Raw genomic sequence first — 26144 nt, forward strand, 5'->3', positions numbered from 1 at the left:
CTCGGGTCTACGATTTGAGGCGCATCAGGAAGAGTGTCGGTCTATATAACCGGTTGATTGTCGACCGACACTTCTTTAAACAAGCATTAACGCACATATCGATAATGTTCAACTAAACCCTAGACCAACTCTCGTATGCACCTAAGTATCTAATTCAGCAGAGTTCGGGTTCCGTTAATTGATTGCACTCTCGTGCTTCTCAATTGCCTTATGATTCTAGGTTTAAATAATCAGTCACACTCTCGTGCTTTTTCAACTATCCCAGATCCTAGTATTACAAGCTACCCTGGTGTACAAATCTATAAACAACCCTAGCAATCCTAATAGATTATCAGTATGACATTAATCTCATGAAATCCCTAAACCTAACAAAGGATTTATTCAGACATGATAGTTGTCACTGAAATCATAGATGAATAGATATAAAATAGAAATCAATATAAAACCAAAACCAATGGAGTTCCAAGAGAACTCTAAAGGAGTTCCTCTTTTCTCTCCAACCCTAAAACTAAGAACAATGAATAGAATAGACCATAGAAAGCGTAGCCGTCAACAATGGCTTAAAACACACACATAAATAGGATTTCGAGTCATCTAGGGGAATTCTGGTAATTTGTAGTGGCTTATGGGCTTAAGTCGGTCATGAAATAGACTTGGACCGCGTTCTGGCGTCAGGATCGATCAACACCAAGGCTGTGTTGTTGATCGACATTCCTTCATCTCCTCGATAGCTTCCTCGCGAGGCAGACATACCACTTTTCAGTGAAACGGGTATAACTTCTGGTATAGGATGTTTATTGACCTCAGCCCGGTGGCATTGGAAAATTTGATCAATTCTCTATATTGTGTGAAAAGATCAGCTCAATCATACCGTAGGAAGATCTCCATCCATAGCTATACATATGACGCGTATGTGCAGTTCTGCACCTCAAAAGGCTCCAAAATCACCAAAGTTCTCCAAAACATATCTGAACCTGAAAACGCTCTAAAACATACTCCAAACCCATATAATAGACTCTAAAATAATCATATACCATGGAATAAAAGTGGTAAAATCCATGGTGTATCAATTGAACGCATAAAATAGTACCATACCAGGTATGTATGTACTAGAAGACAGACACTGAAGCCTATATGAACTCAACTAACAAAAAGTTTCACATTTCCACTATTTCCTCAAACCATGAAGTTGCACCTGATTTATCATTACATTAGGAACAAGAAGCTTAAGATATATTTATCTTCACTAGTTCTCTCTGATATGCCTTGTTTTTGGGATTTTAACCATGGTGTAAGTCTAGTTTTAGAGTCTTAATTATGCATTTCGAGTCTGTTTTAAGGTCATTACAGGTTCATGTACGTTTTGGAGCTTTCTAGAGATTATGAAGTCATATTGAGCATGAAATGAAGAGAAGACGAAACATTGAAGTCGAAGTCGAGATTTAGAGACAGTGTGCTCGACACCCTTGCTTTCAGAGCCAGCTGACACGAGTTCCACAATTGCAGTTTGACCCTTAAACAGAAAAGATATCTCCACCATTATCAATTTTGACACTTTCTTTCACTTCAGCCTTCATATCCACAACTTTAGATTTATCAAGATCGAGACCTAACCTTTCCTTAGCAGTCCACCTTTTGTACTCCTTAACCTTAACATCCTCTTTAGTGTTCTTGCCTATTCCCTTCCCGGCTTCCACCCATATCCAGCCATCACTGCAGCTCCAAAACCCTCCACATGAACGCTCTCGGAATCCTCCAACATAGGATCATCAGCGAGCGATTCCATATTTTTCCTCAAACTTTGCATCATAAGCTGCTCTATCAGAACTAGTTCGCATCACTTGCATCTTCGTCCTTGACGTTCTGACAGAGCTTTAAACCGTATGTGATGTTATTGGACCCATTGGAATCGGTTAAGGGAACCTCTGGTTCGAATTCGAGACATGAACCAGTGTTAGCAGATTGAAGAGGGAGATCGATATTCTTCATCTTCTTGTGAAGCCTCCATGTATTTTTGATAAGAGGAAGAACATATTTGGGAATGGTGTCTACACTTTGTCTTTGATTTGGAAGGGAGAGAGAAAGAGAGTTTCATGAGGATAAGTTCTATTTAATAAGTCCATCTACTTTATATTAATCTATGAAAATAATACTTTTCACTGCCTTTTTAACATTCTAGTATTGTTTGGTTTGGAAGGGAGAGAGAAAGAGAGTTTCACGAGGATTGGTTATCTTCTCTCTTACTTGAACGATACCATAATGTTAAAAAGGCACTTAGAAGTACTCTTTCCATAGATTAATATAAAGTAGATGGATATCTATATATAAAGTAGATTTCTCTCTCTTCTTATGACATGTGGAAGAGGGATTTGTTGACATGTGTCCACTTTTTCGTCTATTTACATTTTAGATCATTTTTCTTTTAGATTATTGCAATTTGGTTCACTATTTTTCTAATTATATACTATCTAATCCTTCTCACACTAACCATCATCATTTGAAGTTTGATAATCTATTTTAATCTATTTTATTGTTCAAAAAATTGCAAAACGAATAAAGAAATAAGTAAAAAAATATAAATGTATTTTAAATATTTAATTTATTCACAGCTAAAAATAACATAAATTTTTGCTATTTTATTAGTTTTTACTATTTTCTATTATTTCATTTACAACTATATATTTATCTTAATATTAACCAAACTAAAGCAGAACACATAATCTAAACATAAAACCTCCATAATCACAGAGAAAAAAATGTCAAAGTAACACTAACTCAATAAAGGTCCACAACTCAAAGGCAATCAAGAACGAAACTAACTTACCCCACTTTATCATAGAGTGTCTTGGTCAGAACAATCAAAAGTCAGTAAAATGTAGAAAGATAATCTTGAGATAAAACAATCCCTCAAACACAAATGAGCGTGATCAAGGACCAATGCAAAGAATCAAGAAAGCGGGTTAGAGGAAGAATAATCAACAGAAGGCCAAAATCACCATGAAGCAGGAAGAAACATACATAACGAACGATAAGCACAACCACCAGCTAAGAGGTAAGAAGCACCTCACAAACTAAACAAGCACAAACAAGACACCTATGCCGGTGAAGAACCACAAAGCTCGGGATAGAAAGGACCAAAGCTCCAAGATACTAATACCGCACACTTATACTAAGGGAAGCAAAGGAAGAAGTGAACAACATGAGTGAGGGAGAACGGAAGCCAACCCCCGAGAAACATGAGCCCAGATTTGAGACCAGAAACAATCTTCCAAATCTACAGAGCATACTCGGAGGAGAACATTATCCAAACCTGGAGTGGCAAACATGGCGAAAGAGAGAGTCACAGAGACGCAAGCAGGGATGAAAGCTGCAACGAGATGAGGAAACATAAATGGAAGGGTAGACAAAACGAAATCATCAAATCGTGGAGCCGTCCTCGAGCTATAGAAGTCAGATCACCAAAAACCATATCTTGAAAACCAAGACGAGAAGGGATTATCAATGGTAAGCCAATGACGAGGAAAACAACTTTAAAGACGACTAAACTCTGACCCAACCCAAAGAGATGCAGTTCATAACATCAGCTAAAATCTAAGGAAGAAGAGGAGCATCCAATATTGAATGGAGCAGTCTAAAACGACGCTAGAAACAACCGCACAACTGGGAACTCCTAAACCCGATTTACAACAAATACCAGAAATCTCAAGATGAAGAAGGCGATAAAGAACAAGAGCATGAGGTGAGTCTTTTTCGGTGATGATGAGAAACACCGCATACCAGAAAGGTAAACAAAATACATAGATGTTGAAGGCTCAATTTCAAAATATGGGAAAAAGACAAAAACATCTTGAAAGTTATAATGTTCAAAAATATGAAAAAAATAAAAGACAATTTTGACGCTGGAACCGTTAATCTTAGAATCAACAAATGCATAAATGCAAAGTTATTGAAATTCAATATATTTTTATATTAGAGGTTCACTTCACTACTATACAGACAAAACACATTATTGAAAAAACAAAGACAAAATATATTAACATATCATTATTACTACTACATAACACAATAAAAACACCAAATAACATTTTTAACAAATAAAAGTGATCACATAGTTACATTATCCAAAAAATCATACTTTTAACAACAATAAAACAATATTCCGCGTACCCCTCTAGTATTAAATATGTAGTGGAGTAATGAGCTGAAAACATGGAGGTAAGTAGGGGTGGGGGAAAAAACCGAACCAAACCAAATAGACTCATTTGAACCCAAACCAAAGCTAAACCAAACCAAATATAAACCAAACTAATTTAGACTGACTTTGATTATAGTTTTTTAGACCAAAATAAATCATACCGAGCGAAATCCAAACTGAATCCATAAATAAACCGAAATGCCCAGCCTAGATGTAAGTCCATTGCTAACATAATAATATAATAATTTAAAAAAAAATAAAGCACTTCTTCCATTTGCGTTGCAATTGAGAAATCGTAGTGTGGCATAAAAGTTACGGAATCCCCACTTGCGCAGTTGCTTGTTTGGCAATAGAGCTTTGGTGTAAGGAAGCTCGTCAACTATGACTGCCACACCACCGCTTGTAGGACTAAGTAGAAGGCAAAGATATATTCTATCTCTAATATTAGTCTCTAATATATTATTCTTCGTATATCAGCAGGATGATTCTTGTGGAGCTATGTTAAGTGCTAAAAGCAGGATTATTACGGGGTTCTTAAGGTGAAGTTTTTAGCAGAATATAAGAACCAGTCTCTTAACTTTTAACTAAAAAAGATAAGAACCGGCTTTTAAATAAAAGTTTTAAGAGCCGGTTTTTAGCTTTTTTAATTAAAAGTTAAGAGACGGGTTCTTACATTCCGATAAGAATCTCACCTTAAGAACGCTCCAATAATCATGCTCCAAAAGTAAAGATGATGTTCGTAGGTTCTGAAGGAACTTTTTGACTTTTTGACTCTGTAAAACATAACAAATAAATTAGAAAATAAAATATGTTTTTCTTTTTTAGCAGTAAAAAGCGTTTAGGATAATGAAGAGACTTAAAATCGGGTGAAATAGTCCTTTTCAAGCCTGCTGGGACTGATAAATTCGACCACGTTTAGGGACGGAAACCTTTAATTGTATATCTCAGAGCATCTGTAATGAGAGTCCTTAAGTATAATTTTTTAGGGAAAAAATAATTAAATAATCAATGGACTCCACCAAAAGCTAAGGATTCAATCCTTAAAATTCTTAAATAAGGATTCTTTCTTAGTGAATCTTTGTACTATTTGCGGATCTCCACGACATATGGCAACTCGCGATTGGTTGATATATTTTTTTTTATCTGAAAAAAAAAATAATATTTAAAAAATCAAAATACATTTTTTCTAGATAACAATATTGCGGGTGCTCTCATACTCGCATGCAAATGGATCGGTCAAAATTGTCAACTTTGACTTTGAACATCTCGAGCCGACACAGACACTCTTCTACTCTCTATTAATACCATCCCTTCGTTTCTTTCAACCCCACAACACAACACAACACCATCATGAACTCTTCTTCTTCCTTCTCAGTATTCATCTTCACAGCCGTTATCATCCTCCGGTGTCTAACCCCATCAAAGCCGCCACGTGTCATCCAGATGACGAGGCAGGTCTTCTAGCTTTCAAATCGGGTATAACCCGAGACCCTTCGGGCATTCTCAGCTCATGGAAGAAAGGTACTGCTTGCTGCTCCTGGAACGGTATCACTTGCCTTACCGGTGACCGAGTCACCGCACTCACGGTCAGTGGACAATCCGAGGTCGCCGGAAGCTTCCTCTCCGGCACAATCTCCTCGTCGTTAGCCAAACTCCAACACCTCGATGGTATTTACTTCATGAATCTCAAAAACATCACCGGACCTTTTCCACAATTCCTCTTCCGGTTACCACAGCTAAAATTCGTTTATATCAAGAACAACCGTGTCTCCGGTCCACTCCCAGTTAATATCGGTTCGCTAAGCCAGATTGAAATGTTTCTGGAAGGAAACCGGTTCACCGGTCCGATCCCAACTTCCATTTCCAATTTGACCAAGCTATCTCAGCTCAATCTTGGCGGTAATCTCTTAACCGGGACAATACCTTCAGGGATCGCTAATCTCAAGCTCATGTCTTTTCTCAATCTTGGCGGTAACCGTCTCTCCGGAACCATCCCCGATATTTTCAAATCCATGCCGGAGCTCCGATCTCTCGTACTCTCTCGCAACGGATTCTCCGGGAACCTTCCCCCGTCTATCGCATCGCTTGCGCCAATTCTCAGGTTTCTCGAAGTAGGCCGTAACAAACTCTCTGGGAAGATTCCAGACTATCTATCGAGGTTCAAGGCGCTTGACACGTTGGATCTCTCACGCAACCAGTTCTCTGGAGTCGTGCCGAAGAGCTTCGCGAATCTCACCAAAATCTTCAATCTTGATCTCTCACACAATCTTCTTACCGATCCTTTCCCTGCTTTGTACGTTAAGGGAATCGAGTCTCTGGATCTATCGTACAATAAGTTTCACCTCAAAACTATTCCAAAGTGGGTGACGTCGTCGCCAATCATCTTCTCGTTGAAGCTTGCAAAATGCGGGATCAAGATGAGCTTAGACGATTGGAAGCCAGCGGAATATTACTTCTATGATTTCATTGATCTGTCTCAAAACGAGATCTCGGGGAGTCCGGCCAGGTTTCTGAACCAGACGGAGTATCTGGTGGAGTTCCGCGCGCCGGGGAACAAGCTCCGGTTTGATATGGGAAAGCTAACGTTTGCGAAGACGCTGAAAACGTTAGATCTGTCGAGAAACTTGGTGTTCGGGAAGGTGCCGGCCACGGTTGCTGGACTGCAGACATTGTACGTGAGTCAGAATCACCTTTGCGGAAAGCTTCCGACAACAAAGTTTCCGGCCAGTGCGTTTGCTGGGAACGACTGTCTTTGCGGTCCTCCACTTTCTCCTTGCAAAGTTTAGCTGATGTACCGTGACACTTACAAGTTTAGCTCCAAATAAGTTTCGTATTGATAAGACTCCAAATAAAATTTGTATTAATAACAAATAAACTAGTTTTAAGATTTAAAGAAGGCAAATCTCCAAAATAGCAAATTTCTAAGTTTATATCACAAAAATAGCATTCAAAAACTAAAATGACCAAAATAGCACATTTCTAAGTTTATCCTTTGAAAATTTTAATTTTTTTATTTTTCAAAATTTAAAATTTTATCCCCAAAACCTCATTTCTCAACTCTACACCCTAAATTCTAAACCCTAAACCCTAAACCCTAAACCCTAAACTCTAAACTCTAAACCCTAAACCGTAAACCCTAAACCCTAAATTCTAAACCCCACCCTTTAACTCTAAACCCTAAGTTTGTGACTTTTGATAAAACATTAAGTGTTATTTTTGTGACTTTTGACCTTGAGTGCTAGTTTGGAAACAAAAACTTGATTTAGTGATATTTTTGTCTTTTTCTCTTTAAAGAAGGTTCATTATAACGATATGTAGTACTTCAGTTTTCAACACTATTACATTGTTCTGTTTAGCGACTTCTATTGTCGATACAGGGACGATGAACTAAAGGAATTTCAGAAACTAATTAAAATACCCCACTATATGATTGATTATCTTACAAGTTGATCCTTACTTGAGTAAAAATATCTCTAAGTTCATGAACAATGGTTCTAGCAATTCAATATTCTTTTTTGGGTTTTTTGCAAAATTGACTCAAAACTCAAAGTCAAACCTAAAACTAACTCATGCTTTTCTTGAATTTTTCTTTTGTCATATTCACCCCACAAATTCATATTATTCACGAAAATGCCATTAGTTTATTTTTTGTTTTTTTTTCTTTCGAAAATGACATTTTTAGTCTCTCAACCTCATCATCTTCAAGTATTTACAAGATTGCTATTACAATCAATACACCAACCACCATGAACAACCAATTTGAAGCTCTTAATGCACCTCAAATCGATTTACACTCTCTCTTTCTCACTTGTTATGAACTAAAAACAACATCTCTTTCACTTTGCCTCCATATTCATCCAAAAAACTCAAGCTTTTGATTCAAATTTTTTTATGGTTGATAGAGCCATTCAAGCATACTATTCTTGGTGGGTTACTTTCGTTTGAGGTTCTGGGTGGTTGGAGAAGACTCTGTGTGCTAAGGAAGTCATCTCACTAGTTTAAGGTATGAAATTGAAATTTTTTCCAGATCTGTTCGCGTAGAATACTTACCCGTAAGTAGTCTGGCTGTAGAAGATTTATGGGTAAGTCTTCTGATCAAACGGACGATTTACTTGTAAGTCGTTATCTTTGTTTGTTAAAAAAAAAATCTAGAGAATACCCTAGACGACTTACTGGTAAGTCGTCTAGAATAAACGGGTTAGTTTTGCATTTGACCGAATTGTGTCAGATATTTGACTTTTCCTGGACGACTTATCAGTAAGTCGTCTCCGGGAAAACAAAAATTTCAATATTTTATTAAAGCTAGACGACTTATCTGTAAGTCGTCTCAGGTTACTTTTGCAATTGGAAAATAAAACTTAAATATTTAACTTTTCCCAGATGACTTACGCGGAAGTCGTCAAGTAAGACGACCTACTTGAAAGTCGTCCGACTTACTTGAAAGTCGTCTGACTTACTTGAAAGTCGTCCGACTTACTTGAAAGCAGTCCAGGATAAGCAAAGTCGTCCAGATTTATTTCCTAAATTCTGGTCAAACCTTGCTTATCTCGGACGACTTTCTCGTAAGTCGTCTACCTGGACGACTTTGAAGTAAGTCGTCTGGGTAAAGTTAAATATTTAAGTTTCTTTTTCGAATTGCAAACTAACCTAAGAAGACTTACAAATAAGTCGTCTAGCTTTAATAAAATATTGAAATTTTTGTTTACCCAGAGACGACTTACTGGTAAGTCGTCCAGGAAAAGTCAAATATCTGACACAATTCGGTCAAATGCAAAACTAACCCATTTTATCCTAGACGACGTACTGGTATGTCGTCTACGTCAATGTTTAGTAAACTTTCATTTTCTCTATGTTTACTAATGTGTTTTATTTTGAATATTTGTAGATGATGCGTCAGTTACATGCAGTGTATGGAGAATGGTTGTTGAAAGATTGCCGTTGGGATTTTGTGGTTGATAATGTCAAAGGAGCGAGAATCATTTTTTGGGGGGGAAGGTTTGACACATGCTGAAATTCTTGCAATGGCTCAAGAAGATTATAACCTGGACATGAGCACAGAATATGTGGAGATAACCTACTCATTACCAGCAGAAATGATGCTGGCTCCAGACATCTGCTGGTTTGCATATCTCCACACTTGTATGTCCAGTGTACTCAAAGGATTTTCTGTTTGCAGGATACTCAGATAATATATATCCTTGTGTTGGACAACAAGTTGAGGAACGCACATGCTTTCCTCCGGATGTAAAGCGTGGTCCAGGAAGACAGAAGAAATCAAGATGGCAATCTTGGTTGGAGCTATCCAGGATGAGAGGACGCAAACCCCGGAAGCAACACATGGTTTATAGATGCTCAAAATGCAAGGAAACTGGCCATACGAAACCACAATGTAAGAATTGACGTGGACGACCTTCAAGTAAGTTGTCCAGAAGGTCGTCCAGTGTTTAGTCTTCCAGAAGACCTTCAAGTAAGTCGTCCAGAAGACCTTAAAGTTAGTCGTCCATGGTTTTTTCTTCCAGAAGACCTTCAAGTTAGTCGTTCAGTGTTTAGTCTTCCAGAAGACCTTCAATTAAGTCGTCCAGAAGGTCGTCCAGTTAGTCGTCCAGGGTTTATTCTTCCAGAAGACCTTCAAGTTAGTCGTCCAGTGTTTAGTCTTCCAGAAAACCTTCAAGTAAGTCGTCCAGAAGGTCGTCCAGTTAGTTGTCCAGTGTTTAGTCTATGTATTAAAAATTTGTGCTATGAACTTATCTGTGTCAACTTCTTTGTCAAATTGCACTACCAAATAAATTTAAGAAGGTCTTGCCCTTTATATTATCCGAAAGGTTACAAAAGGTCACTGCACAGAAGACTTTCCAGACTACTTATAGGTTACAAAACAGGGATCAAGTTCAAATACACACATCAGCCTAATCTATCATACAAAATAATTTAACGTAGCCTGTTTATCACCCCTCATATGCACCCAGGTTGGCATCATTGTCCTTGTTTTCGAACTCATGCGCGTCAGGAAGATCTTGAAATATATCCACCGCCATCTTATCCCTCATAGTCTTCCCGTTGGACTTAGCAAAGTCTTTTTTACTAAACTTTATCCCAAGAGCATGACATTCAATGTACTTTAGAGCGTACACGCCACAATCACCAGCTCGGGCCGGAGGTATATTGGTCGGTATCTCATATGTGAATGGCTCCAGGCTATATTGGGCACGTTGTTCGTCTGAGGAAGCGCACTCAACAAGCAGATAAGGGACCATGTAGAGAAAATGCTCCATTACCACATCGAGTTCTTCTGAGGAGATACTGGAACAAATGCTGTCCCAGACGACTATGTGCCTCTTAGGGATCGATATCCACATAGCAATCCAATGAGTGTCGTTGTAGTTCACTGGCGCATAGACATCATCAATATCCGTCCCCCAAAACTTGTTCGATTGGCAAAATGATGGTATAGTGCCTGCATAATAATTCCACGCCCCACCAAGGAGTCTTCTTCCTAAACCGTTCTGATCGGGCTCCGAGTCCTTAAAATCCTTGTAGTTGAATCTCCATTGCTGAGCAAAGAGATGATTAAGGAAGCACATTCTCTCACTCCTGAAATGTTGTGGGTTAGCGTCGTACCTCTTCCTCAGCACATTAATCCAAGCATCAATATGCTGCATATAAAATAGGGTACGAGTTAGAAGATATCAGACGACTTACAAGTAATTCGTAGATGAATTAAGTCGTCTGGTAAGTCGTCTGGTAAGTCTTCTACGTAGACGACTTATTGGTAAGTCGTCTACAAAGAAGACTTATCAGTAAGTCATATAAGTCATAGTAGAAGACTTACACAGTCCTCCAGCCACTCTAAGGAAGTCTGGAGGATTTGATACCACCAAGTTCTCATTGTACATGGTTTTTTATCGAGAGGTGTTCTATAATGACTGCAAACACAAAATGTTGAAAAGCAATCAGTTTTTGTAGACTAAAGCAAGCTATTATGGGAAAAGCAAACACTTACGAACAAGTTTTCAACCAATCAGCGAGCTCCTTCAACTTCTTCTTGTCAATTGGTGCAAAAGGATTATAGCCTGGATAAAGCTTTTTGTTTGGAATGATCACTTTGGCCGTGCTGTTTGCCGTATAAGGAGATTGCTGTGAGGCAGCAAGTTTCCTTGTTCAATCACTCTTTGCACGGCAAAGTGCCAAAGCAGCATCCCTCTTTTCCATATATCTAGCATCCTCCTTCTGTAAATCCGAAACAGTGGATTGATTTTTGTCCAATAGAACAAGGCTCGGTTCTGGAGCTTTATCTTTCGAGGAACTAGCATCTACGGGCACATCTGGACCTTTATCCTCCGGCAAGCTCTTCCTTCCCGCGTTCATCTCATTAACACTTTCACTCTAAAATATACAAGATGGGTTTATACAATAATAACCAAAGATCCATTTCAAACAATAATAACCAATGACTTTGTCCAAAGATCCATTTCATACACTATAAACAAAGCACACATGTTCTGACATACAAGAAACAAAGCAAATGCAACTTTTCAGTTCTTATTCTTAAGACTTTGTCTAGTCAATCTCTTGTTGGGAGAGGATTCGTTACTAACCCCGGGTTCGAGCGTCGGTTTAGGTGGAGGGGTAGTGTTTTGAGCTGATGTCCCTTTTCCGTTTTGTGGTGATACCAACCTTCTTCTCCATAGCTTCCACCCTTTCCGACAGATACTTGATCTCCTTAAGGCACGTCCCAAACCCTTCCCTCATGGCATCAACTATGTCCTTGAACATGGTTTTAATATCCTCTTTGGTCAACCCACCAACAGTCGTATGAACCTCTTCACTAGCCTCTGCAGCTGCCTCTTCACTAGCCACTGCAGCTGCCTCTTCACTAGTCTCTTCACTAGCCTCTTTACAAGCTTTCTTCTGAGGTCTTGGACTGTCTTCCTTCACTACCTTTTTCTTCTCTGAACTCACAACCGCCGGCTTTGTATTGACCCAAGTACAGGTGATTTCCCAGCAATCCATGGTCCACTTCCACGGTTTCTTCACAAACATGAGTTTAATTATGTTCTCCGCGGGCGTGTCCTCAACATCAAACTCCCATTTTGGAAACATTTCACCAATGTCCTTCTGAACAAAGTTGATCACCCTAGTCTGCAGTAAATAGAAGATATGAACTTAGATATTTGACGGATTAAGAAAGATGGAAAGAAAAGACTTCGCAAACGACTTATAATTAAGTCGTCTGGAAAGTCTTCCAGCTGGACGACTTAGTAGACGACTTATAATTAAGTCGTCTGGAAAGTCTTCCAGCTGGAAGACTTAGTAAAAGACTTATAATTAAGTAGTCTGGATAGTCTTCCCAGACGACTTAATTATAAGTCTTCTACTAAGTCATCCAGCTGGAAGACTTTCCAGACGACTTATAATTAAGTCTTCTACTAAGTCATCCAGTTGGAAGACTTATCAGACGACTTAATTATAAGTTTTCTGCGAAGTCGTCTAGATTGAAGTAAATACCTGACTGAGGATAGCCTCTTTAAACTGTCTGCGTCCTTTGCGACCCTTGTAAGCCAGTATCGGTGGAGACGGATTGTTTGGGAGATGATTACCATAATTAGCACCCAATTCCGGCAGAGCTGTGTATACCCAGACCTGGAGAGCTTGCGCAAACCCATTAATAGTGTAACAATCCGAAATATCTCTGCCCTTCACAGAGTCCATCAGCACCTTAAACGCGACTCTCCCCCATGGATAATTCTAAACCGTTCTAGCTCCTTCACTAGCCTTGCCAGACTAACCCGTGTAGGGGTTGAATACTTTTTCCCTTCAATGTATCAAGTGAAGATGGCAAGGTACGCGAGCCGCTTGCGATCATCCTGAGACCACCCTTCGCATCTCTCAAATGCTGCTATTATCTCCTGAGTAGATGGCCCAGCTTCGACATGAACTCCCAACATCTCCCAGAAAGAAGTCAACTCCTTTGTAACAACACAGTGAGGTCTCTCAAGGTCCTCGATGTACTCGCAGTTTAGACCAGTGAGGTTTTCAAACTCTAACAGTGAAAACCTCACAGGTTCTGGACCAACGAGACTCCACAGCTCATACTTCTTCTTTATGTCCAACTGGAAACCGAGCATGTAGTGAACCAGCCTTGAAGCCCATTCAAATCCCAGCTCTTGGAACTTGATGAAAACTCCCAACTTTGACTCCTTCAGCTCTTCATATTCGTCATCATGAGGAGCTTTCTTTAAAGCAGTATGCAACGTCCAACAAGTATGATACAAAATGCTATGCACTGCGGGGGGCTCTTCCCCTAATGTATGTATCCTACGGGGGAGTTCTGGTATATCCATTTTTTTTTCATGCAAAACAATCAAAGAAAACCATCTCAAAACAATCAAAGACTTATAATTAAGTCAACCATCTCAAAACAATCAAAGATAATTAAGTCGTCTGGCAAGTTTTCCAGCTGAAAGACAGACTTTCCAGACGACTTAATTATAGGTCTTCCAAGACTTCCAGTAGAACATTTTAAAGCCGACCTGAAAATTCGGAGAAGATATAGTCGCCTTCGACATAACGGTTATATATCTGCAAAAATAGACGTGAAAAAAAGAACGAGTGTATAAATTTATAGAGACAACGTTTTATGTTCATCTTTTCCTCAATCAATCACTCGCAGTAAGAGATATAACTTACCGGCGGCGGAGTTCAACGAGACGCCTCTGAGAGAATGCGCACTAGGGTTTCCTCTCAGATCTTAAATAGAGGAAGCGGCTGTGAGAACGGTGGTGAGAACGACGGTGATAACGACGAAGAGATAACCGGCGGTGAGAACAATGGATTAGAGAGAATTGACGGAAATCGCCTGCGAAATCTTTTCTGAATTTCGCGAAACAGTGAATAAAAAAAACACCTTATATATGTCCGGTAAATAATCCGGTTAGGTTTAAAAGTACATTGAAAAATTAAAGGTTCGGTCCGGTTTGGACGACTTACTAGTAAGTCATCTGTTGAATACTGTACATCAAACGACTTACTAGTAAGTCGTCCCAGGCCCTAAATTTAACCCCTAAACTAAATTGACTAAATTAACTAACTAACCACGTTATAAAGCCGTAGTTATACTTAAATAGTGTTTACTATACACATAAATAAACACACTTAGGTAAATTTTAAAGTTTTCAAAAAAACATTTATGCATTCCAAAATCTAACCCTAAGAACACATACAATACTACAACATATGTTGGCAAAACCTAAACCAAAGAATATCATGACTCACTACTTTCACTCATCTATGTTGAAAACAATTAACTTTTGTTATATCTTAATTTATATCTCTTAAAACATATGTTAATTACATGATTTCAATTTTTAACTTATCAAAATATTTTTTACAAAAATTTTAAATTATTTCTAAGTAGAACTAGTCCAGACGACTTTCCAGTACAGACGACTTACGGGGGTTAGACACGTAAAAAAATTTCGGTTTTTTTTGTTTGTTCACAAGGGGCTAGTTGTAATTTCAATAGCCTTTTAGGTTACTTTTGCATTTGATTCAAGTTTGGGTTTACTTTTGCATTTGAAATCAAGTTGTGAGTCATATTTGGCAATTTTCCCCTTTTTTTCTCTTTTTCTCTTTTTCAGTTTCACATGTTCTTTTATGTTCCACCTAATTTTTCAATAGTCACTTCATTTTTAACTTCTATTATAGTTTTGTTTAATTAAATTCAACAGTTTACCATACTATTTTTAATTCATACATTTATCTATTACAATATAATAACTACATATTAATAATATTTTTTTACTGTAGTTAACATAAATAGAAAAAATGAATTAAATATTAATTTATATTACTTTATTTTATTTTTATTTATATATTTATCTTATCTAACAAAATAATGTTAAATTTAATATTATTAAAATAAAAAAAATTACAAAACTCTAAATACATACAATATAAACACACAAAAAATAATATAAATCACATAATTTAATTGGTACAAGAGACTCAGTTAACCAATAATAAAATTCTGAAATCACATACATAAATTTAAAGTCTTTTTAATCATGAAACATTACGAATTTTGCACATATGTGTTTGACTAGATTTGATTGCCATTCTTGATGTACATTGAATAACATAATTATATATTGGACTCTGATCGACTGCCAAACACTTACTGATACAAACTGTTGTTTTTTTCCTTTGCTATTGTTTTTTTATAAATTCCCAATTTGTTAATTTTTATTTTGCAGATTTCGAGTCGGCTCTAGAGTAGCACAAAGCGTTTCTAACACCATCAAGAGCTACTTCATCAAGCCATATAAATTGGACTCACACACCCTAGCACATCTTCTAGATGTGGTTCAAATGTTTTGCGGTAAGTTTTATTTTTTTCTAAATATTTTTATTTTTTTCTAATATGAGCTAGTTTTTACTTTTAAAAACCTTTACATCAAAATTGGCATTGATCTGCATTAATGAGAGTGTGAAGAAAGAATTTTATGCTAAGGGAGGAAACACTTAGCAAACTGTCTCCGACTGGAAAGAGCTTTGTGAATTCAAGGGGAGATGACGAGAGGTCTAAAATAGGATGTATGGGATGGCCTTGTCTGCTACTGGATCGACCCCATTTGATCTGAGTTTCCACACAGTTCTCCACTTCCAGTATGACGAGAGGTCTAAAATAGGTGTCAGCCTTCGCAGTCCATCCCTCGGAGTCTCCTACTTTGTAGATGTTCGCTGAGCAAGAAGGTCCTATTAGAACCGTGAGGCTCATCATCACGAGCACTAAGCAAAACTTTCTTGTTGTTATCGCCATCAACAATCAAAGACAAACAAGAAATATCACAAAGATAGTTTAAGTAGAAAAAAATTGGAAGAACTCTCTCGATGAGTCAGAGAGCGTTGATGAGTATGTATGGGAGTGAGAAAAAGAGACGTCCCTAGGTCTCCTTTTATAAGGTTTTTAAGTAACCTACTAGACGCGTGCGGATATTATTTTCAATTTGCAGTGTTTATATTTATTATTATTTACTTATTTGTTTTAGATTTGTATAAGTGTGATTATCTAATTTAAGCGGCGGAAACGGTGTGAGCTGGGGTTCACTATAAATCTTTCCGGAAATAGCAAAGAGAGAAAACAGTGTAGATTCGGGTTTTTTAACCCAAAAAACATAACAATCATATTTATATGCTAGGTAATAAGGTTAAATATGATGGGTTTCGATATTTACCAGATGATCCACGTTTTTTTTAATATGATGCACAAATCATAATATTACGACAGATAGCCCAATTAGTCAACTAAGTTATGTTGGACTTTCAAATTTGAATTACCAGAACTATATAAAAAATATATTATTATAACTTTTAAATATTCGTAAAATCACCATGTTTTAGTAAAATTTAATAAAACACCCACTATATTATCTTATTACTCAAATATTTCAACACTGACTTTAATGTTTACATTACCAAATAAAATGATAATTTCAACAGCAGCATACTTTTATAATTGGACACCGAACAAACTGAACAAAATACATCAATCTCAAATCTCCAAAAAAAATAATAGTGTAAAATAAATGTTTAACATATAATATTTTATAACATACACCCGCGCGGGTGCGCGGTATTATTTTCAATTTGCAGTGTTTATATTTATTATTGTTTACTTATTTGTTTTAGATTTGTATAAGTGTGATCATCTAATTTAAGCGGCGGAAACGGTGTGGGTTGGGGTTCGCTATAAATCTTTCCGGAAATCGCAAAGAGGGAAAACAGTGTGTATTAGGGTTTTTTAACCCAAAAAACATAACAATCATATTTATATGCTGGGTAATAAAATTAAAAGGTTTTGGTTTACATTTGATTATGTTAAAATTGACTTGGTTCAATCCGATTAGGTTAAATTGCTCATGAGCAGACTTCTTTGTAAATTTACAAACAATATTTTTTTCTCTTTATTTTTATTGTTTTAATAATTTTAATATACGATTTACTAATTTTCTTGTTTTATAATTTTTAATATTTATAGTATATGATTTTACAATTTATTCATAAAGAACTAAATTTCATTTTAAAATAATGACCTTTTGTAGACTACAAAAGACATCTAAAATGAAGTAGATTTTATTGTAAGTCTACTATATCCTAAACCACAAACTCAAACCCTAAATGTTTGTTTGATAATCAAAAAGTTTCAATTATTGTATCAAATATCAAAATATACAAAACATAAACTACTCAACATTAATATGTAAATTTAAGTCAATAATATAAAAAAAAATCTAAATCTAAAATCTAACCCTAAGAATCTAACCCTAAAAGACATCATTGTTAGAACCTTTTGTTGCTAAACCGTAAACATATGGGTGGTGTAGCATCCCGGAACCTGGAAAGGACTGTCGGGATAGACTTTGGACAAGAGAACAAGCAAGCTGGTCGATAGGCTTAAGGTCAAGCTTTCCAAGGTTGAACGGAAGGGTTTAATGGTCTGAAATTTGATATAAGGGCTAGGCCTTGCAAGGAAAACGTGGATGCCTTGATTCAGATCATAAGAACTGATTGTGAACAAGGTATGATGGAGGAATGATCAGAAATGATCATTAATTGTATAGTTCGGGTCAGAAAATGTACCAAGGGACTTATACGGATAGAATGTGATGTGGTGAGAAAGCTGGATGAGCTGGAGTAGCTAATATACTAGCTGAACCAGCTGAACACTCAGCTAAACACTAGCTGCACACTCACTGATCATCTCACACTAGCTGCACACTCACTGATCATCTCACACTAGCTGCATACTCACTGATCAGCTCACACTAGTTGAACTACTAGCTGAGCTAGCTGGGCGAGCTGGCGGTTAGCTCAACTTAGCTGACCTAGTTGGTTGTATACGGACCTAGCTGGGTGGTCTGACACTGTAGGTGGACACTGAGGCAGGTCAGGAGCGGATGGTAACTGCCAGGCCCAAGGGGTACGATCTGAACCATTGATTTAATCAATGGCCAGAATTGATACCGAAGGGATGCAATAGTTAGAAAAGTAACCACCCTTTCTCCTATAAAAGGAGGATGGTTCTGTGGCTTTGGAGGCATGCCAGGGATTCTTCCTACACTCTGAAACACAAATAAAAACATAGAAAAGCCTGAGAGTTGGTCGGATTCATCATCCAAGACCAAGAGTGGTGTGAAGGCCACAAAGAGGCAGTTTTGGGGCAGATCAAGAGGGAAGTTATGGACGCCCCTCTGATTGGTTTTGATCATTTTTAGCAACACCCAAAGCATCATCCAGAGACTGAGAACACACGTAAATGGTCAGGGAAGAAGAGGGATGGCCGGATTCCACTCTCAAAGGCATGGACAGCCTTGTAGGCGGATGCAGTGTAGAAATCGGTTTCATGGAAGTTCAAGGGAAGAGATGAGCGACCATTGTATGGATCTTATCATTACTGGAGGTATATGATAAGGGCTTGATGAAGGCGTGGATTGGAGGATCATGGCTGATCATGATAGATAAGGAACCAGATCCTACACCATCATGTATAAGGTAACCGGTTTTATGATTACCTTTTGGATTACAATTCTGTTGATTGTGGAATTGATCATGACCAAGTATGACACGGCCTTGAGGACTATATATATTATGAATGATTATGGTGTAGTCTGTTGGATCAGACCTGATGGCACTGAACCATGGTCTTGGCCGGTTCAGGAATGGTGCCCATGGCCTTAGCCGGGCTGTTCATGATCAGGATCCATATGGTCCGGGTCGATTCATTGGAATCTGATTATGAGAATCTCTTAGTTGAGATTTACCATGAGTTTTAGTGAATTTTAATTAGTTTTTAGAGTACTTTCGAAATTGGTAAGATTTGGGTCTGATGAGTAATTTGATGATTAGTTATGGAACCAGCCATACAATGATAGAACCTTGTGTTAGGTTATCTGATCATATGCTTGTGTGTTATGATATGTTTGTCACTTATGATTTTTGATCATAAGGAATGTTAGTTATCAACCTTGGGTTGGTAAGCTATGTGCAAAGCATTGGCTAAAAACCATAAAGAAGAGTAAAGCTAGTACTTGGTGACATGGACAACTACTTAGTTTTACTTTATGAAACTTTTCCATAAACCGTTATTGGTTGGAAAAGATGTTTTGCTAAGTCCTTAAATTTGAGGATATGTTCTAGGATAACGTTTGTTCGCCAAAAGCTGTTTCACTAAGTTTTCCAAAAAAGGTTATACAATACCCACTTTGATGTATTTTCGCTAAGCATGTGCAACGTATGCAGATTATTTTTCCTTAGATTTCTGGGTCTATCATTGTGATGTCACGTTTTTCCATGTTGAAACAATTTTAACTGTTGATGTCATTATGACGGATTTTAACCCTAACAGCTATAAAAATATTTTAATCATTAATAGTTAAATTTTAGTTTACAAATTGAAGTTTCAAAGTTGAAGTATAAAAATTCAGATCTGTATATACTTAATTTGAAGAAAAGATTATTAAAAATTACTAAAGTTATAAGATTTGATTATATAGTGGATTTTACAAACGAAACCAAAACGGTTGTTAATAGTTTTTTTTTGAACATCAACGGTTATTAATAGATAAATCTAGTAAATCCTAAGATTACCACATAAGAAAAGGGATGTCGATTTTTAAGCGTTAGTTTTTTACCTTTGCCATGTATGAGGTGAATCAAAGCTGAAAAAGGAAAGAAAAAATGTACATATAATTCCTAGAGGGATTGGAATACTCAATTCACCTGAATGAAGAACCAAGTAAAATCATATTACGGCGAGTAATCTAAACTATTAAAACATGAGTACAAATATAAATTGACCCTCACTTTTTTCTAAATATTTACAAAGGAATGCCACTGGTATATTTAATAACCACATTCACTATTATTTTGAAAAGGCTTTCACGTATGACAAAACGATTTGGCCCATTAACCTTTGTTTGACCAAAATGTCGTAAAATTTCTAACCACAAAATCTGTAACAAAAATGGGATTCATCTTTCACTACAAGAAAACAGCTAGTTTCCTACGGACGATTTCATTGGAAATCCGTCGGAATCAGCCATTTCCGACAAATTTCGGACGAAAATAGTCGTCTGTTATAACTCGTCGGAAATAAAAATTTTGTCGAAATTTCGTCGAAATTTTTGACGAATTTCCGACGAAATCTGACGGACATATTTCTGACAAAATTCCGACGGATAAAATTCCGACGAAACTCCGACGGACATAATTCCGACGAAATTCCGACGGACAGACTTCCAACGAAATTCCGACGGACATATTTCCGACGAAATTCCGACGGACATATTTCCGACGAAATTCCGACGGACTTTATAAATTATTTAAAAAAAAAATAAAACAGATTTTATTTAAATATTTTTAGTTCATTAAATATATATAAAATTTAAAAATTAGAAAAATGTTTTTTTAAGATAATTATTTTTTTAAAATCATTTATAATAAATATTTTTAATTCTCTATATATATAATATTAAAATTAGAAAAACGTTTTTGTAGTATAATTGTTTTTAAAATCCTTTATAATAATTCTTTTTATTAATTTTTAAAAACATAAAACGGTTTATTAATTGAAAATATTTTAAAACAAAGAGAAAACGTTTTTAAAATTTTTTAAAAACTTTTTGTAATTGGAACATTTTTCTAATAACTGAAAAACATTTTAATTAAATCTAAAAAAAAAACACAAAAACATTTTATAGATTGAAAAGGTTTTTAAAAAGGTGAAAAAGGTTTTGGTTAATTTTAGAAACCAGAAAATGTTTTATAAATTATAACAAACTTAAACAAAAAATTATAGAAACTTAAAATGTTTTATAAAAAGCTTAAAGCGTTATATAAAATTATAAAAACGTTTTGAAACAATAAAAGATAATAAAAACTTGAAAACATTATATATATATATATATATATATATATATATATTAAATAAAACTTTTCAATAATTATAAATACACAAAAAATGTTCTTATAAAATATTTAACATATAATTTCTAAAATCTTAACATCTAAAAGTTTCAATCTACATACAAAACAACAACCTAAAACAAAATCTAACAACATATAACTCCTAAAACTATCAATTCTATCCTAAATCTTTAGATTCAAAACCTAAAATCCACAAATCTAACATTCCAACCTAAAAAAATGTAATCTAAAGAGGGGTTTAGATGACTTACATGATTGGGGAAGAGATTTGGAGGATTTGGGGTCGGAGTCGCAGATTTTTGAGAGAGAGAGAGGAGTAAGACCGTGAAGATTGCAGAAGAGAAGAGAAAAAATGAGGAAGAAGAAGAAGGGTCGGGCTTATGTATTAAAAATAAACCGACGGACAGTTTCCGTCGGAATTCGGTCGGTTCTATTTTAAGCGGTTAATCAAATAAATTTCGCGAATTTTCTTCCCGGGTAAAGTGAAAAATTCCGACGAAACCTGTTCGTCACATATATTTCGTCGGAATTCCGTCGGAATGTTTCGAGAATATCGCGATTGGTCGGGTTAGAGTCCGTCGGAATTTCGTCGGTATTTTCCGTCGGAATTTGGTCGGAATTTTCGACGGATTTCCGATGGAATTTAGAGAAATAAGAATTTGGGGTTTCAAAACAACAGTCTAATGATCACATAGAAATCTTTGATAGTATGTAAATGATTTATAAGAGGTTTAACTTAAATAATTACTTGTTTCACTCGATATTATACAAAATCAAAATCTAGTCTTATATTAGCGTAATGTGTTTGTATAAGTATATAAGTGTTATTGGAGGATGTTACGAATACGTTGATATGTATACGTAAATAATTTTTTTATATGAAAAACTTTAACGGTGTGAACTAATTTCATAATATAAATTTATATATGTGTTATTTGGAAATTTTAAGTATCAAATTATACATTTATAATAACTTTGCAAATCTAAAATCAGTTTCGTCGGAAATCCGTCGGAAAATTCCGACGACATTCCGACGAAAGTCAAAAACCCGTCGGACTTCTGTCGGAATATTTCGATGGAATTCCGACGAACTTCAAATCCCTATCCAAACCCCAAAATTATAATATTCTGTCAGAATTTTGCCGGATATTTCCGACGACCTTACTTTCGTCGGTATTTCGTCGGAAATTTCCGACGAAATACCGACGAACATGAAATTATATGTTTCGTCGGTATCTTGTTGGAATGTCGTCAAAGAAAACTGACGAAAATATTGTCCGTCGGAATGTCCGTCAGAATGTTGCGTGTTTTCTTGTAGTGTTTATATCACTGTAATCCCAATATCTGCATGAAAAAAATTATATAAATTAGTAAACTGAGATTGTTAAATCATTTATTACAAAATCTATTTGCACTAAAATTACAATCCAGAACTAATACATAGCTTTAGTAATGAAATTGTAGATAACATCACTAAACCAAATTATATGTATTACATGAATTAGATACAATTTTAACACCATTTGGTTTAGATAATATATTAATTGTCAATAAATTGTATCCGAAATTAATATTAATTTATTCTTTTCAAACAGAAAATCAACGACTGTAAATTTTCTAATTATTTAGTTGGACATAGCATTAAAACAAGATATCAACTGAATCGGAAATATCAATTCAAGTATCAAATCTAAACTAAATCTAACCGTAAAAATCTTTGCCAAATATTCCTAACATTTAGTATATTCCTATTCTACGCAACTTGAAAATCAAGCTTTCAATTAATTTAGTTTGAAAGTTATTAACGACAATATCTCACCTAAAGAACTATGGCTCCGACTGGTGACCTTTTCGAGAACACGAGGAACGAATAGGAAAAGAACGTATAGGAATAAAATTGCAGGAATGAAAAGGAATGTTTGTTCCTTATCAAATTTAATAAGGAATGCTTTTGTTCTATATTTCTCTACAAAAAAAAGTATGGGGAGAAACAAGAAGGAAAAACTATTTCTTGTGAATGGTGATTTTTTTTTGGAATGTTAAGGAATTCAGTGTTCCCTTTCATTTCTTGGTCACCATTCAAAGCTTATATATACTCTTCACACTACATTGATGACTACATTCACATTAATATAAGAAACAAAAAAAAATGTCTACCAATGCAAGTTTCACACCTCTCAAAAACGTGAAACCATTTAAAACTAAATGGCAATCTCAAGCTCAAGTCATTATTTTGGATAATTTATTTTGGTCAATGCAGGTTTCAGATCCCCACAACCGATACATGCGTAGGGTTTGGTGAACTGATTTCTATTTTGTATCGACATTTTCATTCTTATTGTCAAATATTTTATTGCTTTTGTTTAAATCATACAGTTTCATTAGTTTTATTCTTTTAAACGTTTTTAGTTTCATGTTTTAGCTGTTCATAACACTATCATTCACATAACATACCAGTTATGAATCAATCGATCAAGTTAAAAGCAAACAAATAAATATAAGGCTGGACCTATCGCATTTCTAATCGTATATGTTCTACATTAATTTCATCTCATCTCATGAACTAATCATTTGATAATTCACTGTTATAAGAGTTAAACTTCAGCAGTAATTTACTAACTTTGTGGTGTTCTATATGCTATGTTGTCTTCTTGAAAGTGCAGGTTGAGTATCAAACAGAATTGTAAGGAGACTAAGGTGAAGAATTACAGCGTCGAGATGAAGAATTTACAGTGTCGAGATGTTTCTTCAATAAATCTCTATAAATTTAGTCTGAGTTTAATAGAGACTAAGGTGAAGAATTTAAAATGTCGAGATGGTGTTTCATGAGGCCATTCTCATAGACCAAGTGGGAAACTTGCTTCATAGCATTGAGTTTTCTGTTAACTGTATGGAGATGAGCAGCTGCAAACCTCTGCTTCTCTCGGCATCTAAAAAAATGTGAAGGAAAAGGATGCTTTAATAATTTAACTATGCCAAGATAAACACGCTGCATCTTTAAAGTGAATGAATCTTACTGGATGAACACCCATTTGAATTTAGAATAATATATAAAACCCTCCAATGATATAAAGATAACAAAAAAACAAAAATCCAACTTTAAGTCAAACATATCTTTGTAGCCAGAACAATAATCAAGGTGATCTAGAATTAAATAAGAATAAGGAGATCTATCCAATTCCAAAGTATAAGATTATTTGAGATAAGATTTACCCAAAACACTTACAAAAGAAGAACGATTTAATCATGCTAGACTTCATAGATCATATGCATGTAGATCACTTCCCCAAAAAAACACATCTTCAAAAAAAAAATGAAATCGTTTGGGATTTGACTCGCATCTTACCATCTAAGAAGTTCAAGATCAGTTGGGAATAAGAAGTAAACAATAGTGATCAATCGGTTGGAGAAAGAACTTCCGATTGATCGGACAAAGAAAAATAAAAACCCTTACTTTTCTCTCTAAGAAGAATCCAGTTTTTTTTTACTTTGAATCCTACCTAATTATTCTTTGCGCCAAATAATTGGTTAGGATATTGGACATATAATTAATTTTAGAGTAACTAAAAGTAGCCCAATTCATTTTTAATATGTAGACCCATTATAATTGTAATAATTATGTTGAAAACACACAAAAAAAGTATTAGGATTTATTTTGAATTAAATCCTAATACTTATTTTAGCCTTAAATAATTTAGATTTTTGATAATAAAAAATATTAATTATATGTAACAAAATTATGTAATTAAAATTATTTTGGTCGTATATAATTGAATTTTTATAATAAAATAATAACAATTATTAAATATATGTAGATATATGGAATTCTAGATGATAAAAATATGGAATTCTATATAGAAATATGCTAAATGATGTTAATATAATTATATTTTTAATTTTTATCGATTCTTAAGAATGAAAATTTAATGTATGTAGTTTCTAAATTTAAAACATAAATAAATAATTTCTTTAAAAAATTCTAATTATATTATGATGTTTTATTCTATTCTGTTATTTCATAAAAAAAATTAGTATGGAAAATGTTGTGAAAGTTTATTGGTATGTATTACCAACTGAAAAAATAATAATTTACATATAAAATAAATTGAATATATATGTTGTTCTAGATTATACATTATATAAAAATCAAAATGTAAATGATATATTTAAATAGTTACTGTAAAATAAAACTAGACATATATAGATTAATGAAATATTTGTTGAGACAACCAAATATGTTATTATACAAAAGGTGAATTACATATGATATTGTTTTGATTGTTTGAATATTCAATGAAAATATGTATAACGCCGTATAAATACATTTGAAAAGGATAATCAGTTGATCTCTGAACAATTAGCAGTAACAAATAACCTAACACATCGTCACATGCGATGCGACAATCATTTCCAAGATGTGGAGCAGATGATGAAACTATAAATCATGCCATCTTTGAGTGTCCTTCATCATTACAGACATGGGCGCATGCAGCAACCCCAACCCCGCCACCATTGTTCCCTACCACGAGTCATTATGCGAACATTGATTATCTTTTTTGGAGGGAAAATGACATAGAAGACCCTGAATTGGATAAAGACCCATATCCCTTGATTATGTGGTATATTTGGAAAGCAAGGAATGATAAACTTTTCAGAGGAATAGACAGGGACCCCTTGGAAACTGTCTGACATGCTGAATCAGAATGCCATGCTTGGTTCGAAGCAAACATCAAACAAGAGGAACAAGCAGTTAGAATAATCCTGGAGCAGATAACAAATTCAGAGAGATGTCTAATATATGGCTCATGGACACATGATGCATTCTTTAGTGGTTATGGATGGACATGGAAAACTTCAGGGGGAACAACTCAGCTATTTGGAGCAAGAAACCAACGACGAAAAATTTCACCACTTCATTCGGAGCTTGAGGTCCTTTTATGGGCGATGGAATGCATGCTTCAACTAT

General features: G+C 35.4%; 1 pseudogene; it reads left to right on the forward strand.

The window, feature by feature from the left end:
• Window positions 1–5530: 5530 nt before the first annotated feature.
• Window positions 5531–7088, forward strand: LOC106416096 (annotated as a pseudogene).
• Window positions 7089–26144: the final 19056 nt, after the last annotated feature.

Source organism: Brassica napus, chromosome C6 (genome assembly GCF_020379485.1).
Source record: "Brassica napus cultivar Da-Ae chromosome C6, Da-Ae, whole genome shotgun sequence".
Lineage (NCBI taxonomy): Eukaryota > Viridiplantae > Streptophyta > Magnoliopsida > Brassicales > Brassicaceae > Brassica > Brassica napus.